This window comes from Protopterus annectens, chromosome 14.part0, assembly GCF_019279795.1.
Source record: "Protopterus annectens isolate FY-2018-M chromosome 14.part0, PAN1.0, whole genome shotgun sequence".
In the NCBI taxonomy this organism is placed as follows: Eukaryota; Metazoa; Chordata; order Ceratodontiformes; family Protopteridae; genus Protopterus; species Protopterus annectens.
The window spans coordinates 414887366-414908550 of record NC_056748.1 but is presented as its reverse complement, the minus strand read 5'-3'; the positions used below and the strand labels follow the sequence as shown (position 1 = coordinate 414908550).

General features: G+C 37.0%; 1 protein-coding gene across 1 annotated transcript in view; it reads right to left on the bottom strand.

Moving 5' to 3' along the window:
* The window catches only part of ADAM12 (ADAM metallopeptidase domain 12), a 2765134-nt gene that overhangs the window by 503551 nt on the left and 2240398 nt on the right, over nt 1-21185 (bottom strand). The window lies entirely within an intron of this gene.

The window sequence follows — 21185 nt, the reverse complement described above, 5'->3', positions numbered from 1 at the left end:
GAACCTATTATTTTCAAAGTACAAATTCCAGTCAAATGTTCTTTTGACCTGTCACAACTACAGTAAGTCAATTCCACTAAATTACCTGAACTAATAACTCGCTTAAGTCTGATTAGTGTACAAATACTCTACTACTTTAGACAAATCAGGAACCTGGATGTGTTTATAGGGCAAAATTCTTTCTCTTCTTCTCAACTCTCAATTGCATCATTATGTCACTTGCATCCACCCTCCACTTTCTGCATCTTGTCATTAAGCATCAGTCTCCCATTATTCATGAATTAGACCAAGGTTACAACAAGACTTGCAAGACCTGCAAAATGTTACCACTAATCCCATCTTTACAATTTACAGTGGCTTTAATTCAACACATGCCCGTAACGCAATTAAAATTCAGTAATAAATTACAAAATCACATACATTTCCTCTCATTTTCTTGTATGCTGAGTGCACGAATCACATGTTGGCCTTAGTTAGGTTCACAGTCTTCTCATATTACTATTTCAGTCCATCAATGGGTCTAATTCAAGTTCAAATTCAACTTTATTATAGTACCGTTGGAAAAAACACTTCACAATAAATAGAAACTTAACAATTGATAAGCATTTTTAAATCAAGTGATGGCAACAGATAAAGAATGAAATACTTCTGGAGTAATAAATACTTAAGAGTAGTGATATAAAACTTCAAAAGGTTGATCAAGTAAGAAAATAATAGTAACTCACAATGTTATGGTGGCACAGTGGGATGTACTACTGCCTAGCAGAAAGAGGTTCTCTAATTCAAGTCTCAGCTGAAGTATCTTCTGTGTGGAGTCTGCATATCCTTCTAACGTTTGTGTTTTTTTTTTGTCTGTGTACTTTTGTTTCCTCCCACCTCTCAAAGATATGTGTTAGGTGGACTGGAAAAGCTAATTTGTCACTCAATGTGTGTGCGGACAGTGTGATATAGAAGAAAGGTCTGGAAATTTACACCCATTCCCTACTTGTATAGTAAACTTGGTGGGTGGTTGCAGCTGTTCATAGGACTGGTACAGAAGTAAAATACATCTTGTAAGCAAGGATGGAAAGAATCCACTTGGCTAATTGGTATGAGACATAGATCTGGTAATTTGTGCTTTTCTCTCACTCTCCCTGATGGCAAACTCTGGAACCCACATTGTGATGAATTTCTTCAAGCATGCATTTAAAAACTACTGAAATATCTATCTCCACAACAAGCAAAGAAATAGTTTTGATGCTACATGAACATTTTCTGCTTGCACAAATATTTATTCAGATTTATAAAAAGTACTTCCTACATATCCACAAAACAAACAGCACCAGCGTTACCAGTTCTAAAGACTTAAACCTTGCCTGTAATATAAATAAGACAAGCTGGAGAGACATGTATGTATCCCAAAGACTACCCCTTCTCTGGAACAGTCTCCCCATCCATGTGAAGCAGAGTTGCTCCCTAATCCTATTCAAGAGTAACTTGGACAATTGGTGGGGAAAAGGAAATTCATCCCTGGTTTGGCACTTATTTTTCTAATGGACACAGGCAGCCTGTAAATGGTTCATCTCTCAGGACCCTGCTTGTAAATGTTTCACCTCCCAAGCCCCTGCTTACACTTATCAAGGGTACCAGAACTTGTCATAGATTTGGGATGCATGGCTAGGCTTAAAAAGGCCCTTGTAGTCATTAGCCTGTAAACACCTATGATATAAAATTTATTCATCTTGATAATAAGAAAGCACATAGTTACATTATCAGTTGAAGGTGGTGCTTTCCTTTTGATATTCAGTATGTTGTTTAACTGTTTCTCTTTTATTATCTCATCTTTAATTGTACCCTGTGTAACAAAAATTAATAGCTATGTTTTTGTTCTTTAAGCCTAATCTCTCTCTATAGTCCATTTTTGATTATTTTTAATTATTCACAGTTTTCATGCACAGTAGCACAGTGAATCATATATGTTCATTAACTGATTAATAAATGTATAACAGCATATAAGTTTCATAGGAACAGCACAAGAAAGGTGATCATGAGGGCCATACGATGCCTAATCATATATACCTTTCTTGTCAACCTTTTCAGGTACTTAACAGTACTCACCTTAAAAATCAAAGTCCTCTTTGCATGTTGACATGGTAGGCATATCCCAGCCTACCTATCACTGAAGGCTGCTTGCAAATTCTATACCCCCTTCTACCCGATGGGAAAAAAAAAACATAATGACAAGGGGAAGTTTTCAGGAGGTCAAGCCTCTCTGCGTCTTTTACTCAGGTATATTATCTTCATATTCATGAGGAAAAAGTAAAAAACTGAGTAACTGAATCATTTTGTTGCATGAACAGAAACTGCCTCAACAGTCATTTCAAGGAATTGTACCAGACAGATTGCAACCTCATACATTTTACACCTAACAGAAGGGAATTCTTGTATATATTACATATATGTCTTACAATTATTCATGAAACTGTTTTCCTTAGGACTTCAGAGATAATATACAATACACAGCTATACATTCCCAATCTTAAAATATAAATGAATAAATAAATGCAATGTGCATGTGTATATCAAGATGGGTCTAGGACTATTCACTGAAAGCACATTTCACTGAAACACATTTGACTGTGCACAAATCATTGAAAGCTCAATTCACTGAAACTCAATTCACAAACATATTTCATTGAAAGTTATATATGGCCTTTTCCCACTGTTGTGTGACCCTGGAGTTAGTATATATAGTAAGGGAGAGGTGTGGGGGGTGGTGCCCCCCACATATTTTGGATATATATTAAGGTCAGAAAAGAGTAATTTATTGGAATTGCAAGTATCCATCTGCGGTGGTGGTGCTGCAGTAGCATTGTCGCCTCACAGTAAGACGCTGACCGGTTCGACTCTCAGCTAGAGCGTCTTCTGCGTGGAGACATGCGTGAATGGGCGTACCTTAGTTGAAGGTTGTGCATCATGGCTGGCAACTCGGCATGTAAAAATCAACTGCCAATCATTAGCGGACCGGAGTTCCACTGTGGCGACCACTGACCGGGAAAAGCCGAAAGACACAACAACATGTATATAGTTCAAAATATTTAAAATTTACAATAAATTACTCTTTTCTGAACTTAATATATATCCAAAATATATGGGGGGCACCACCCCCCACACCTCTCCCTTACTATATATACTAACTCCAGGGTCACACAACAGTGGGGAAAAGGCCATATATAACTTTCAGTGAAATGTGTTAAAGTGAATTGTGCACAGTCAAATGTGTTTCAGTGAATAGTCCTAGACCCATCAAGATAGTAACCTAACTCTTCCAGCAGTACCTCACATATTGTGTTATTAAAGGAGTGACCTCCAATAAGTAAAGATAACCCATATATATAGCTATAGATACACACACACACACACACACACACACGCACACACATGGGTACAGGGTGTGCATATATCTCTGTTTATTCTATCAAGCTAGCAAGCTATAAGTATTTGCTGTAGGCATAAATTAAATCACAGATAAACAACCATCAAATCTTACAAAGTAGATGTTTAAAAAATGTTTTCGTACAGGAGAAGCCTCCTCCACCCTCCATAGGCCCACATTAATAAGTATAAGAAGTTCAACATCATACAACAGACAGGAAAACAGCAAACCACATAAACCCATCATGTCATCTCAAAAAAGCAAAAAAAAAAAAAAAATAGTATTGATTGTGAAAACCTGAAACAGGATGCTTTTGTACAGGGCAGATCTCCCTGCACCTGTACCATCCTACCCCTACAACCCTATGTTATGTTTATTTATTCATTGTATGGGCACATTTCCAAAGTCCTCTTACACTGTGGAATCTTCATTGAATACAAGTAAATATTTGGTATCATGAGTCACACATCTCCATCACTTTCCATTCCCCTTGACAAAATCTATTGAGAAAGTTTTGCCACATTTACCTCATGTGAAATGTATTCAAGGTTACCCTAAATGGTTATTTATTAAAGAATTTAGGGTATCGACTATCTTTATTCTATCCTATCTATTCTATCGATATTTATTCTATCCTTAGATATAACCTTGATCTTGTTATTAATGTATTCTTTATATTTTATCACATGATGCAACAGGAATCATAAACATTTAACCATACATATTTAACATTTTCTTGAAAACAACAGTTTTGCTCCAGTGTTGCATGTCTTCTTGTGACATAGTCCTTATACCAGACCCTCTGTTTTGATTTTTTTTTATTTCTATCATGGGTTAAACTTGCAACATATAAACATGTTGGATGTGTGATACTTACCAGTTATAATGACTGTCTGTTTCATACTCAGTTTTTTGTTTTTTAAATGCTTTGAAAACATGCTTACTTCTGTCACTTAAAATGATCCAAGTAATTACCCCTTCTGTTTTTATTTATGCAGAATTAAAATATCTTTGTTGATTTTAAACTAAGATTCTCAGACAGAAGTCACAATGCATACCGCCTACTTTGAGGCAATCTATGCCTGACATACAAAGCTATGTCAAATCCAGAATTAATGGACATGCTCCACCTCAGTAAATCTAAATCCCTTAGAGCCACACGCTCGATGGACTTGAACCTCAGCACATAAATAAATAGAACTTGCTGGAGGGACAGATTCATAACCCAGAGGCTCCCTTCGCTCTGGAATAGAATTCCAGTTCATGTGAGGCAGAGCACCTCACTGAATCTCTTCAAGAAGAATCTCGATAAGTGGATGGGGGATCGTAGGTTTGTCCTAGGGATTACTCCCGTGTCACTATTAGACAGAGGCACAGTAAACTAAACCTTAAAAAGGGCACACTATACTCAAATCAAGGGGTGGCGTAAGCCATACAGAATCGGGCTAGGCTTATAACTGCCCCAGGGCAGATAGCCTAGTATGAACCTATGAACCTATGAATGTAGGAATATGTTAGATTTGTTTTTAGTACAGTGACCATGTCTCACTTTGAACTTTGTATTAATCATCCATGATGTGGTTTCTCTACCACTTCTGACAACCCTTGTTACTTATGTGTGAAAATAATCTGTTAGAGAATACCTAATGATATGTATAAACTGAAATAGCCTAAATTTGTAACTTATACCTTACACTGCATTGACTTGTATTGTTACTTCTCTATTGTTTCTCTGTTTTTATTTCTTGTGTATTTTCAGTGTGGAGCTTTTCTAACCAGGCCTCCGCTAAAAAAGGACATGTGTCCAATTGGACTATTCCCATAAACAAATGTAAAATAAAAATAATAAAATAATGTCATGTTTGCACAGGATGGTGTAGTATTATAAATAGTGTCCCTGTAGCCTCAAATAAAAGATGTGTCTAGAGCAGATGTAAACTGGTAAGAACATAGCAGCCAGTCTGTATGCTCATCTATTTACACAAGGTTAATGCTTTTAGTATAGAATATACTTGTTTTCTGGGGAGATGGATTCTGTTTAGTCTATAAGCTGACAAACTCTGAAGCTGAAGAAGCCACTCTAAAAATGGGGTATAGAAGACCCCAGCAACAAAGTAAAAAAATAAGGTAAGGCCTTTGTTTTTTACAGTACAAGGTCTTCCCTTCCATGACAGAAGTTACATTGTTTATATATTTTAATGCATGTCTGCACTAAACATTCATGCACAGTGCTGATATTATTTTTATAGGTTCATAGATGTTTACTAGGCTTATGACCACAAGCGCCTTTTTAAGCCTAGCCATGCATCCCAAATCTTTGACAAGTTCTGATACCCTTGATAAGCATAAGCAAAGGCCTTGGAGTTTAACCATTTACAGGTTACCTGTGTCCATTAGAGAGACAGGTGCCAAACCAGGGATGAATTTCCAGTTTCCCATCCATTTCTCCAAGTTACACTTGAATTGGATTAAGGAGGAACTCTGCTTCACATGGATGGGGAGCCTGTTCCACAGATGGAATAGTCTCTGGGATACATGCCTGTCTCTCCAGCAGGTCCTATTTATATCATAGGCAAGACTCAAGTCTTTAGAATGGGTAAGTCTGGTGCTGCTTGTTTTGTGGATATGCAGGATGTCCATCAGAGTGGGGTCTGACAATGCCCTGTATGCTTGGCATACATCACACCTCAAACGTCTGTAGGAGACAGAATACAGGCATAGGGCCTTGAGGCGGTCTGCACAGGACATTTTATTTATGCCCTGTATTCTTTTAGTTTTCTCTTTCTTCTAAATGTCTGAAACAATTACTCTTAAATATTTAAGAGACTGAGACAGGACAATCTAAAAAAAATAGCAAAACAATGCGCACCGATGCATAAATAATTATCTCTTTTGTCATTTGGCTAACAGAGCATAGACAAGTAGACAAATTGCACTGACTGACTCTTAGCATATGTATACATGTATGTATACACGATTTATACCACTCTTTTATTTTTTTCATAAACAGCTTATTATATGTTGACAAGAATATAGTTATTAAAAATTATATACAAGACGAACATAATTAAAATTATAGGATCATTAATTAAATATGCAAACACTCAAAGAATTGAAAACTGGATGAAATATTAAAGATAACTGTTCCAGCAAGCAAAAAAGAACTCATTATAGTATCTTAATCTTTGATCTGAGGATGACACTTTCAGCCCCTTAATATAGCAGTACAGGATTTTTGAAGATTTCAATTGAAAAAAAAAATCCAGTGATGAAAGATGGGAGCTGAAATTGTATTTGCTACAGCCAAAAGCAAATTTGCAACCAAATGGCTTAACTGGTACAAACCATTTTAAACATCTGAGAATCAACATTTCAGATCAGGGAAAGGATATGACTGACCTTACAGCAAAAGATGAAGTGGAGTGCATGATATCTAGAGTTTCTGACCATCAGGGCATGCCCAAATAGTATGAAAATATTCAGGCCCACAATGGAGACATCCCCATTAGCTCTCAGGTCCTCATCCTATCTTAGCATGAATAGCAAGAGTTGCTAAAATGCTTAATCTAAAAGTGAAACAGCATTAGGTAATTACTTTCCTTTTACATATCCCATAATAGTTTGCAACATTTAAAACTTCACTATGCTCTCCTTCATCATCTTTTCTCTCTCAGTTTTGCAAAGACTCCTGCCCTTTCCCACCGTGATGTGCATGAGCTAGCTTCCTTTGTATTTTGGGTTATTTGTGCTCTAATTTGAACTGTTAACAGAAGTGGGATGCTATTTATTTCAAAGGCTGTTACCTAGATGTCCGATATGTATGCTACAATCCAAGTGCTTTTTATCATACTGTCTGCTGTTGTTTTCCCCAATAGAAGTTATCTAAGCTGACCACATGATATTTTACAGTCAGACTGCTGGGAAGTCTGCTATATATGCTGTAATTTAATAGCATTTCACTGAATTTCTTGCAGTTTCTTTTCCAACAGAAGCTGTTACACAAGTTGTTCTGCTCAGTTTTTAATAGACTGTTACTGGGGTATCTACTTTATGACTTTATGAACTTTAGTCTTCTTGCATTACAATGTATTTGCTGCTGTTTTTTTTTTTTTTGTCTAACAGAGGTTTTAACAGTAGTTGTCTATTATGTTAAAGGCTGTAACCAGGTTGTCTGTTCTGTACGCTTTAATAGAAATACATTTTCACTGTATTTTTTATGTTTTTCTCCAATTGAACCTAATTAACACAAGCTGGATGCTCAATATTTTAAAAAGCTGTTACCCAAACATTTGCTTTTATAAGGTTTTAGCTTAAGTGCATTTAGTTGTATTTTGCTGTGTTCTGACCTTATTAACACATGTAGGATGCTCATTATTTTAATTGGCTGTTTTGTTTTGAATTGTATCTGCTGCTTTATTAGTTTCTCTCACCAATCGTTCTCCTTCATTTCTACTGCTCACCCTTGCTATAATTGTCTCTACCTTAACCTTCCTATAACTCCTCTAATTTCTCCTACCGGTCACCTTCTCTGTTATGGCTCATCACCTGCCCTGTTTTTTTATTTCACCTTATCTAACCTTCACAGTTTTTCAGTCTTCTGTTCTCTTTTCTTTTTCCTAGGTTAAGGATACATTTCTACCTTCTGATATATACTGCCTCACCATTACTGTCCACAAAGCAACAGGCTTCACCCAAGTCTTGTACCCCTGAGAGCTGTTACTGCTCATGGCATAACACTGTATGTTTATGTGTTTTGCTGTATAACCCATATTTGGTCTATACCTCCACATAGCTCTGCCGCACATTCCCCCTTTTACTCTGCATTTCTCCTTTCCTAGTACTTACAGTTTATCGGCATGTTTTTAAATCCTGCCTTATCATCCGATTCTATATTTTACTCTTCTTTTCCTTTCTTTCCCACCATCTATCAAACTGCATTTATTTTGTTGACTTTCTCTAACGTTACTTCTACCTAATGCTGAGTCTGTTTCCCATTTACTCCCAGCTTTTAAACCATATTTATTTATTTTTTTACTTACTCGCTTTTTTCCTCATAAAACCCTGCCTTCAATACTGTAATAAATCCAATATGCAAAATAAAAAAACAGCATTTTCTTACAGACTGTTTTTGTGGGCAATATGTCCATTTGTGACTGGTTCATCAGCACGCTCCATTTGCTCTCTCTCTGCTTGGCCTCCCTCTGCTCCCATATCCTACCCCTAATTCCCACCCCCACTTACTGTACATTTATATTATTTAATCTCCTCCCCCTGCCCCAACAATCCCATCCTCCTTCTGTCTACCTCATCCAATCATTAGGCAACTCGTCCTTTCCTTTACCCTTCTTCCTCCCTTTTCCTACCACAAGCTAATCGATTTAATAATATACAAACACTACATATTCTCCTACCACCGCACTGTACTTCATACTTTACACAATAATCTCACCACCCCCACTATACCTCCTTTATCATCCATTTTACACACTCTACTACCTTTCTATTATCTCCTCTATTTCTCTCCCTGTTCTTCTATCCTCCAGTGTACTTGTCGATCTGCTCCTAAATATGCCTATAACTTACATCTCCGTTTAATCTCTTCTTCTTTTCTCCCTTCTGACCTGCTATCATGTTAATATTTCACCTATCAACTTACCTCCCACACTTAACCGCCCACTGTACAACACAGTAACCACCACCCAGAGAAACCTCCACCTCATCTTTTTAATCTCCCAAACTTTCTCATTTACAAACACAAACTCCTCAACACCCACAACCATCTTCACCTGTATGTTTAAGATAATTACTATTTAATTGGTTAAAGTTTAATTATGAGGAGGGGTTTAGGGGACATTTAATTCAAGTGTTTGAGTATGGTCTTTTGTTCTGATGATGTCCAGTATATTGTTGGATGAAAGTGCTTAACATTTTGAATTTAATAAAGTTGGTGATGTAGTTATTTGCAGTTTTGTGATCTGAAGTCTTGTCCTGGTTTTTGTTTGTTATTTGGTCTGTTTATGGTGGACTTTTACCAGTCAACAAATGTCAAATAAATAAATAAAATAAATAAAATGTATCTTTCTGAAATGTAGCTACCATTAAAATACAAACATTTTTTGCAGTCTTTTTTTTTTCTCTGGTACATAAATGAAGGGTGAGAGAAAGAAAATGCAAACCAGGCAATACAAAAAGATCAACTAGTGGAAGATGCCCATTTGTATCTAATGTGGTCAAAAGAAAGTTTTTTTGCTGTCTACCTGGAAATGGCCATTGTCCTAAATTACCTTTTTTCTGCATTTAGCTTTAATCCAGAAAGTTCCTTAAACTTATTGAACAGGTCAAGTGCTGCACAAATAGCATGAGCTGGTTGGAAGAGACATCAATGATCCATGCATCTCTCATCAACATATTACCTTTTAACTTAATCCCCCATTCTGAATTATGTTGTCTAATATAGGGGCTAAGTGATTCCACAGCCAAGATAAAAACAAAGAGAGTTGACAGTCTTGTTGTTTACCTCTTTGAATAGAAAAGTAGTCAGAGCTCCAACCTTTCATGATATGTGATAGGGTTTATTTGCAAAGGAGTTTACACCGTGAGAAAAAAATCACCACTGTATCATAATGTACCATAGCAGCTTATAGGAAGTCCTATTGTGAAGTAACAAATATCTTGTTGATTCTGGCAAAGCTGTTTTATATTATAGAAGAAGCAAAACAGATCTGGACTCCCATATGTCTTTTTTCTTAAACCTTTACTAAAAGCTGCCTTCCAGATTGTGTGTACAAATCTCCAACTGGCTGGCAAGCATCCTTGCTAAAATCCTGAAACTGGGTTGCAAAAGAGAAACTGTGGAAAGGCAGGAATTTTTTTCTCTCTGGGAAATTTAACAATAGAAGCTAGTCAAGATGTAGAGTAATGCTCTCTGAAACTTAGGTTCTGTAAACATCCGCAAAAGGTTTTCCATAAGTTTTTACCTGAAGTATTTGTAAAAGTTAATAACAAAATAACCTGGGCCATGAGTTTTGCCAGCACTTAAAAAATTGATGGCCTGCTATTCTTCACTGATTGAAGTTGGTTTATCAAGAGTAGACAGTTTTTCAGGAACAGGTGCAGGTTAAATTAAGTCAGAAAGGAAAGAATGTTTACTTAAGTGACATTTATCAGATGGACGCAAATACAGTGTCTTATAAAGCAATCCACAACTGAAATTTTAGAAGTACTATAGAGGCTCTCCCGTTCGATTCTTGGCTTGGGTTGGGAGTGCCTTCTATGTGGAGTCTGCATGTCCTCCCCGCGGTCGAGTGGGCTTTGAAAGACATGCGTTGAATGGGCGTGCCTTTGTTGAAGGCTGGGCATCGGGCTGGCAACCTGACACCATAAAAAACAACTGCCAATCATTACGGACCGGAGTTCCGCTGTGGCGACCCCTAACTGGGAAAAGCCAAAAAAGACAAACAACAACAACAACTATAGGGGTTATTTACACATCTGATATGATACTGACATTTCTTTCATTTAGACAGTTTAGGAAATGGAATGTATTATGCTAAGATTATTATCACAGCCGTTGTCATTTTGCATGAGTATCAATGAAACATTGAGCCTTACAAAGTGATGAATTAAGTGCAGCTCATGCCCCTGGTAGTAGTTAAGCCAGGGGACCCCTCCCAAACACATAGTTTTAGTACCATGTATAAATGCAAATTCTCTTTTGTATTTGTCTTCCTGATTGTTTCAAATGTGTATACAAACACAGCAGCAGTAACAGACTGTTTTAGAGTTAACAGTATAATCATATCTTCCAAGCAAAGCCACCAACAAAACAACAATAAACCAATAGACAGGTGGCCAGGCAAACTAGGTGTGCTACACACAAATGGAGAGAGAACTCGATTAAATACAGTGCAACATTTATTGAAAATGTTAAAAATGAATGACTTTTGTCCTGTTGCTCTCAGGACTTCATCAGAATAAAGTTTAGCACACAGTATCCAGTTTAAATAGTGCCACATTTTCAAAGTTAATTGACTCAATTGTCAGACATTAGAACAATCTTAAAGTAGTAGTACAACCCTATATTATGTGGAAAAATTAATCCATGTCTTTATCCCCTAAAGGGGACAACATTTCTATGACAGTACTATGCTCTGAAAAAGGTAAAATATGTTTGTTCTTTTAAATAACTTCCTTTACAAAGGTAAATCTAAATAAAATGCCGAGAATAAATATTTCTGTTAAAAATGTTCAGTAAAACATTTGTGCAATAAAGATAAATGAATAAAATGTTATTTTAAAGTATTTTCAGGAAGCCTCAAGAATCACACCATTCAACTATTTGGCTTTCTATTAGAATGTGGACCAAAATGTCCCATACAAATGTAAGCAATAAGTGTTTAAAAAAAAACAAAGAATGAAAAAAGTAAATTATTACAGTTTGGCTGCCCTACATTTCAAACCAGGTTTTATTCTGACATAATCATTTAATCCAGGGTAATTGAAGGCATTCAGTTTAAATTGCTACAACATCTCTTTGTATTGCAATGTTCTAAGTAAATTGGGAGCTTGTACACCAGACTTTTTTGGTGAGGAACCACTGGCGTTTTTCAAGTTGGGTTAAGTGTATAGACAGGTACATTTTAAGTGGCACATTGAATTTTAGTGTAGGCCTGATGAGGGATAAGTATAACTGAATGATGACCTCCTTAGTCAGAGACCTTTAGTAATTAGTTGGTGAGGTAGAAGGCTTTCTTAATGACAGCAGAGAAATTGTGGTCAATGGAGAGTTCATTATCCTTGAAGGTTCCTAGGCCTCTAATGGCATAGCCTGTTTTAAGGGGGTATTGTTTATGTGGCAGATGTGTGACAGTTCCTGTTTCAAGATCTGTACACTGCTACATTTTTTGATGTTCAACTTTTGATCATGACCCTGACAATATCAGTTTGAGTTAAGCCCACTTGAGACATGAGTGTCCTCAACACAGTTGCTGGTGGCATCAACTTGCAATCATCTGTGATCTTGGTCTGCCAGATAGTTAATTTCAGATATATTTGGCATCAGACAAGCAGATGCCAAATATAGTCCCAAAACAGAATGCCAAGGTACACAACTAGTAAAAAGTCTCTTGCATGATAGCGGGCCATTAACTATAACAGAACAGCATCTGCCAGTAAGCCAGCTGGCAATCCAGTGCATTACATTGGGATTTATAGTGAGTTTGAACACTTAAAAACACATATTGGTTAGTTAGGTTGTAGGGACTGTAGGTTCCCTGTGTCCATGCTTATGGCATCTGTGATGACCGTGCCATGGCCCAGCAATCAAAGAGTCTCAATCCTCACCATTAACACCAGGGAGGTCATCTCGTAGAAGAGAGGAAAGGATAACTAATAAACACAGTAAAGTACAATGTCCCTTAAGTGCACACAGAGATCACAGTACATCTGCGGCTGGTTGCTCCCTTGCTCACCAGGTCCCCAATAAGACTCCCCACTGGCACAGCTATAGGGTCCAGGTCTCAGCCTAGCTGGGCAAGCTAATACCTCTAGTACCCTCTCTGTCCAACCAGTGCTTCATGTCCCTGCCCAAGTAGCTGACACAACACACACACACTTTGAGATACGTATTTATACAACTTCACAGACACTCCTGGGAAAGGCTGACACAGATTCTCCAGCTCTGCTCCTTTACCCAGACTATAAGGTAGTAATTACTGCTACCACCCAGTTAATAATATCAGCTACTAAAAGGCCCTTAAAAGGGTGTCCAATTATTACTGTGCAATATTATTATCCAGTGGTAATGTGACTATTCAGTCTAGGCTTATTGGAAGGGCTTAGACAGTAGACTCTATAAATATATAATGTACTCTAAAGCATAATTTATCTCTACATAAACCAGCCACATGTAGAAGGTTTTAAAAATATTTAATAATAAATAAATAAAACACAAGACAAAACTACTACACCACAGAGATAACCAAGAGTTCAGAGATCACACAGAAACTTAAAATAATACAGTAGGACAGGTCTGATTTCAAAGAAAAATACCCAATTAATCTTTACTAGCTTTAACTATTCCTACAAGAAATTACAGTGCTAGAAACTTACATGTGAGCTTAGGCAGAGTGCTGAATTAGATATCCAAGATCAAAATGCTCTCAGTCTCTCGTGAGAAATAGTATTTAAACATTACTAACAAACATGTCTCTAAGGTCCTCCCAAATTACATCATTTTTGACACTTAGTCTGGAGTTCTCAGGCCACAATCTGCATTAATTAACAATCTAATACCTGCTCAGAAACTTACAACAATATAAGTCATTTCACATGTATACTCTAACAGAAACCAGTGCAATAAAGCACATTCCAAATCTAAATTCTGGTAATAAACTTTAGCCTTAAATCAATGGGCATGAAATCTTCAACCAGACTCACTGGAGCCGAATTCTAACATGAAAGGGTCACAGCATGCTTCACTGGGCCAGCAGAGTGCAATGTTGTCACATATTTTGCAGTTCTACATTTCACAGTATTCTTTTACACTGAAGAAAACATGCCTGTATTTTTACATTTATTTACAAATGCCAGAATTATATATCAAATTCTATTTGACTAGGCTGGCAGCCTTTGCCCATCTCTCCCCAGTCATCACAGCATCCATAAAGATACATTCCATTACTTTGCAAATTATGCAGCCAATGTTGATAGGGCTATATCTGCCAGGGTCCGTGGTAGAGTCTACCTTGTGCATGGGATCTACCAGAGCTGTTCTCCAGGCTTTCGGCTGACATCCAGTGAAGAGGATGTGGTCATATAGTCTAAGAGGAGACCTAACATAGTTGTATCATATTACAAAGAAAACAACCTGGTGCATTTTCTGAACCCATACAGCAGGTGTGTTTTGTTTTGAAGAGCATTTCTAGTTGGTGAGTACTGGAGCTGAGGGGGTATGAGAAAGGTAATTCAAACTGAGAGGTTTGGAGGTGACAAAAGGGAGAATTCAGAGATTAATTTATCTGCAGTATTAGCTACATCCTCAGGGTTTGAATATTCAATGCCACTAGAGATAAGACTGGTACAATGATGGGTATTGTTTCTGAAATTCTTCACATAATTAAAGAATGTATTAGAGTTATCCTTTGCTGTCATAAGAAGTTTTAGTTTGCAAGTAGTGCTGCAGGATTTGATACAGCTCCTTAATTCTTTGTTAACCCTTTTGAGGTTGAGTATAATATGCTGAGTTTTGCTTCCACTTCTTATGGTTTTCTATGATATGAAGTTAGTTTGCACAGGAGTTTCATCAGAAGACAGAAGATGAAGCTGAATTTATCTGCAAGGATGTAAGCTGTATTCCCAAGGTTTGGGTGGATGATGCTATCAGAGATAAAATCAGTGCAATGAGAGTTATTGTTTTAGATGTTGCGTAATGAAAGGTCTTCTGGTTGTCCTTTGCTAATGTAGCTGATGAGCCTGATTGTAACACTCTGAGTCTTTGTTCTGTTCTTTAGTGCTGTGAGCTTTTATCACTCTTTTATTGTAGAGTTTGTTTTATAGTTGAGCTTTACCAGATGAATTAATTTCTTAGCTTGACACTTTATTCATAATGAATGGAAAGATAAGACTCTGGGCAAAAGTTGAGACATGGATACAAATACTATGTACATGTAGCATCATATTTTATTTAATTCCAAGTTCTGGTTACTGCATGTTATGCTGGGTTCTGGTATATGTAGCAGTATTTGCTATAGGGTCATCGAGGAATGGAGGGGTATTATATCATCTCATATCATCAGTGAGCATGAGCTGCAAGAGAGCATAAGATATTCTGACCCACTACTAGAAACAAATTCCCACAACAGAAAAGAGCACAGTTGTCCATAAAAAAAACATGCAAACAAGTCACAACCACAGTATTAAACAATTACAGTTTAGGAGGACAGGGGTCCATCAGTGGTAATTGCAATGGATTTATTCAGGGCAGCCTTACACTGCACCTACTTCAGCAGTTCCGGTTCTTTTACCGATGAATCTGGAGTGAAGAATTCATACCTTCCTCTGAAGAAGAGCATTTCATTATAATAGAAAGCATTACGTCAAGTCTAGCCTGTGGCAAGCACTGAATCAATGACTTAATGAAATCTTTGGGCTCCTTAAAGTGTCTCCCTTCAGTTTCTTCATGATAGGGGTATTCACATGAGTACTGTGGAGCAATTTAACTTAAGATTTGTCTCTGAGAAAAACAGAACTGAGAATCACATTTCTATGATTTGTGCATAAGAGGCTTTAAGAGAGTGTTTGCCCAAAAAGGCCTGAGCTTTGAGGGAAAAAATCAAAATGCAGCTGGTGACCATTCGTCTGTGCTTTTAATGCCGGACAAACTTCTACTGGACTGAAAATCTATGCCTTTTTAAATGTTTAAGTGCTGAAATAAGTGTCTGTCTGTTAAACAGGCAGTACTGTAATCATGGGAGAAGAAACCCTAGCTCTTGCTATCCTACAGGTCACTCTAATTCTTATTATTCTGACAGCATCTGTTTTCCATCCACATAACTCAAAAACATAATAATAAAAGGTTAAGGAAGGTGGGTGGGAACACTAATATTGAAGCTATGGGGATTTTCAGTCTTCATGGGTGGGGTTATTTAGAAGCAATCTTACTTTCTTTTATTGAAAGCTACCCAGGCCAATCCATCTACACCTTCTGATATCCCACTTAAGAGCAGGTTATTATGTCAGGCTCTATTCTCTGTATCATCAGTTTTTAATATGACTTTGTAATTCCATAAGCATAGGTCATCGAGCTGATTAGAGTTGCAGTTTAGTAAAACTGCTTTACCATTAGTGGGCTGAATGCTGCCATTCCATTCTTTCATTAATAGCAAACAATTGCTTTTTGTTGACTTCATTGATGAGTTTTAAAGGTTTAAAATCATAAGAACACCCTTCAACACAATGGAAAGCAAATTTATATAGCTTTGCTTTAATCTTGGTGCCTCCCAGTGCAACATTTTGATTCATTTTAGTGAGCACACAGCTGAACACTAATACAGGAATGTTAGAGCCAAGGCCAACAGAAGGTACACCAGAATACTGACACAAAACATTCAGCTGCAGGTAGTTTAATTGTAAGGCAGTACAACCAGAAATTATATACTTTAGATATGCAAATTCCTGGAACTTAGTGACAGCAGCAGTTTGCTGCCTCTGCTTAGGTCCATAGTTCAGAGGTAAAGACTAGACAGTCGATCTGAAGACCATTACATGTTTAGCCAGTAAACAAAAAGTGACAAAAGAGGAGAGTCAAACCGTGTACCTTGTGTATGTGAGGTAAACACATTGACCATTATGCCAACCCATAACTCCCTTAAGACATGTTTGTCCATGAGCACACTCCTTGTGAAACAGTATACTCCATGTAGTTCTGTGAGACGTACTGTGGACAAAACATACAAAGCTAATAAAATACCAACCCCAAAGCAAATAAGGAATGAGAAGTCAAACGTCAAACAAATACTTAGGGGGGAAAATAATATGAAATGATGCAAAATTAACATTAAATACTGTCACTGGCAGGGGAAACCAGATGACAATAAATGATACTACTGACAGTTTTAATGCTTACAAGATTTACACATTCTGCAATGAAAGTGAAATGGTAACTGTGCCTGGCAAACTATCAGTCTTCACAAATGAAAATACAGTACATCATAGAGAAGTCAGAGTGTTTCTGGTGCTTGTTGTAAAACGGGTATAGTATAGATGAGAATGACAACAGTAACAGAAACTACAGAAGATAGAAAATGGATGGAAACTTCATACAATGCAAGTAATGCCACAATGCATGACTAAATGCACTGCAAGGAGTGTTTTATTGCAGGGCTTGCCCTCCTGCAAAAAGACAGTTGTCTTATTTTATTAGTGTTCAAAGTTACAGAACTTCAGTCATATAGTCTTGACCATATGCAGCTCAATGTTCTGTAATTTTGATGTTACAACACAGATTCATATAGATTCATGTGTGTGTGTACACACACACACACACACACACACACACACACACACACACACACACACACACACACACACACACACATACACATATAAGAATATATTTCAAAACACTGAAGTAGACAATTGTTGAACAGCTAATGATCAATCCCGAAAGAGCAAAAACCAAAACAAAGTAAAAGCAAATCAGTTATGTTTTTTACGGGGGGCAAGATAGATCGATAGAGATACAGATATAGATAATGATAGAGATAGACACACACACACGCATATATATATATATATATATATATATATATATATATATATATATATACACACACACACACACACACACACACACACACGAGATTTTGTACTGATGAGGTCACATGGCTGCTTAAATCATGATCTGCTGTTTATTATTCTAGTTTTATGCCATGTTACAAACATTATATTGGAACAAACTATGAGGAGAAACATTGGTGCGAGAGGTTTTTTTTTTTTTTTTTTTTTTTTTTTTGGTGGATTACTGTTTTAATCCATACACTGAATACATCCATACAGTAATTTGTTTGTCTTTCTTTTTTTATTGTTACATACATAATACAATATGTTCATTATTAAATATGAATAAGATTAAAAACAATTAACTTTAATGACAATTTACATTATATAAAACATGCATGAAGTAAAGGATATAATAAGAGAAATACTCAGTTTACAACAAGAGTAAGTTGTTCATAAACAAACAATTTAAAACGGATTATCAATAGATGCTTCTTGTAACATCTCAATTTACAGAAGTGATGTTTTTCTGATAAACATCAGTAAAAGATAAATCTTTAGTCTGTGGAATGCTGATTTGTCTTTCACAGAGATAATAATAATTCTTTAAATTGTGGTGCTGAAGACTTTTTTTCATTTTTTGTTATAGTTTTTTCTTGCCATAGCTAAAATTGTCCATATTAGGTAATAATTGTCATTAATCATTTTATTATTCTCTAGTATACTGAACACAGCTAAGTTTTTTAAAGAAAAAGAATCAGTCCATAAAGCACTGAGGAAATCTATAATTTTGTTCCAATAGATATGCATAGGGCGACAATCATAAGATGCATGTGTACTTTTTGTCTTTTATTATTTATTTACTGGCAGCTGATTTATATATACATATATATTAATATATCTATATCTATCTAACACTAAGGGACTCTGGCTAACAAAGTTTGCTGATGACTGCAAACTGGGAGCCATTATTGAATCCCCAAATTATGTGGATATTCTACAAAAGGGCCTTACAGAAACAGATGCTTGGTGCCAGAGCCATGGGCTCAAGCTTAATGCCAAGAAATGTATAGTTATCCCTTTTGGGAAAAAACATGTACCCATGAATTACCACATATGTGGCAGTACACTAAACACCGAAAGTGTGATGAGAGACTTAGGGACCCAGGAAGACAGTGGTCTGTCCTTCGATAACCACATTGCCACAACAGTCAGGAAATCCTTCTATGTGGCACACATCACTAAGGGCTTTTCATCCAGAAAAAAGAGGCCATTGTCTCACTGTACTCATCCCTCATTAGACCTATTATAGAGTACAATGCCCCATTTGGAATGCACCTCACAAGACATCTGCAACAGCTGGAGAAGCCGCAGAAATACCTCACTAAAAGAATCAATGCCTAAAGCAGATACCCTATGCTGACCATCTAAAAAAAACTCCAGCTATACTCTGTCATATACTCAGAGGTGATCTCTGCTTAACATACAAGGCCATGTCAAACCTTGAGCTGTTGGACATGCTCCACTTAAAGAAATCCCAATCCCTCAGAGCCACATGCTCCAGGGATATAAACCTTGTCATCACAATGAACAAAACATGCTGGAGGGATAGGTTCCTGACCCAGAGACTCCCCATACTCTGGAATAGACTGCCCATACATGTCAAGCAAAGTGCCTCCTTGGCCCTCTTCAAAAGGAAACTTAACGATTGGATGGGAGATAGGAAATTCACCCCAGGGATCACGTCGGTTGCCCTGCTAGACAGGGGTCCAGGCAAGTAAATATTCAGGGAATTGTTATGGCTAGGCTTGTATAGGCCCCTAGGGCCAATAGCCTAGTACCAACCTATGAACCTATCTATCTATAGGTCACCACACTTGATTAACAGTATGTACTGTAAAAGGAATTCCAGGGTTTGTCATTTTTTTCTAAATGCACTTGTTACAGAGTGCTTTTTGGGTTAGGTTGCAGAGATGTCAAAAGGATGACAATAGCTTTTGAATGTAAGTCTGGGTTTGTTTTGTCAATGCCCAAAGTTTTGAAATATCAAACATTTTGGCACTGGGAGTAGAATTGTGTGTGTGAGTACTTTTGGGTTAAGGTTAGACTAAGGGCTAGTTAAGGAAATAGAAACAGAGTCCTATGAGTGTTTGAGGATTAAGGTTAGTCTTAGAGTTAGGGCTAAGTAAGGGGACAAATGTATTGTGTGAGTTAGTGTTAGTGTGTGTACTACGTAAAGGGATTTAATTAGTGTTGTGCATGTGTGTTTTGCATGTAGTACATTTTCAAACTGTCATTTGTAGCTGTGGTGTTATGGAAATTTTTTGTTTCTAATTTAAAATGTAAGAGTTAGGATTGGGGGAAGACTTTCTGTTGTTCAAGTGTTTGTAGGTTAGGACTAGAGTAAAGGCTAGGTAAAGGGTTAGTTTTTAATGTTTTGCATATAGGTTTTTGCTGTTGTACATGTCCAACTGTCTTGTGTACTGGTAATTTTAACGTAAGGGTTTTTCTAAGGTATCGTGTAGGGTTACTTTTAGAGGTAGGGGCCGGCTTTAGGTTAGCATGCATTAGTAAGTTAGTGCAGGGGCCCCTAATCTTAAACACCACCTTACCTTAGGAAAAACTTTCTTCATTATACTACCACTACTCAGACAATTTTGATCTGAAAGTAATTGTAGGATTCTGTTATAGTATCAGAAGAGGACGCTGTGTGTTTTCTTCTTGAGGTCTTTTTTAACTCTTAATTCTTTTTCTTAGTATGGTTGTTCTACAGAATAATGGCATTCAACCAATTGTGATTTTATATTTGTGCTTCTTGTGTTGTGGAGTTCAGAGATTAGACACAAGCTAGACATGAACACACTTATATATGGGTTCCATTCATTTGACTAAAAATTCAAAAATATTGAAAATGGGAATTTGCCATTTTCCCACTGCTGTGCAATCCTAGAGTTTGTAAAAAAAATAATTAGCAGGGGGTGTGAGGTGCAAGTGAGCTTGCTACCTTGCATTAAATAAGTTTTCAATATTTTGCTTTTTTGATATTTTGGGGTTTCAACATTTCAAGTTTTCAATATTATGATATACATCTTATGGAGTTTTGTTTTTTGGAGGATTGCTGTTTTAATCCATGCACTGCAGTGGTGGTGCTGCTGTAGCACTGTCGCCTCACAGTAAGACATTGTCCTGTTCGATTCTCAGCTAGAGCATCGTCCGTGTGGAGACATGCGTGAATGGGCGCACATTCGTTGAAGGTTGTGCGTCAGGGCCGGCAGCTCGGCACGTAAAATCTACTGCCAATCATTAGCGGACTGGAGTTCCGCTGTGGCGACCCCTAACTGGGAAAAGCCGAAAGACTCAACTGTGATCTCAGGAGTTAATATATATATATGGGTCTATATTAGAACATCAACATTTCAGAACTTCGAATGTTCTAATATTGACACCTAGTAACTGAAATCCGATAAGACCGAAAATTTAGAACAGCGAATTT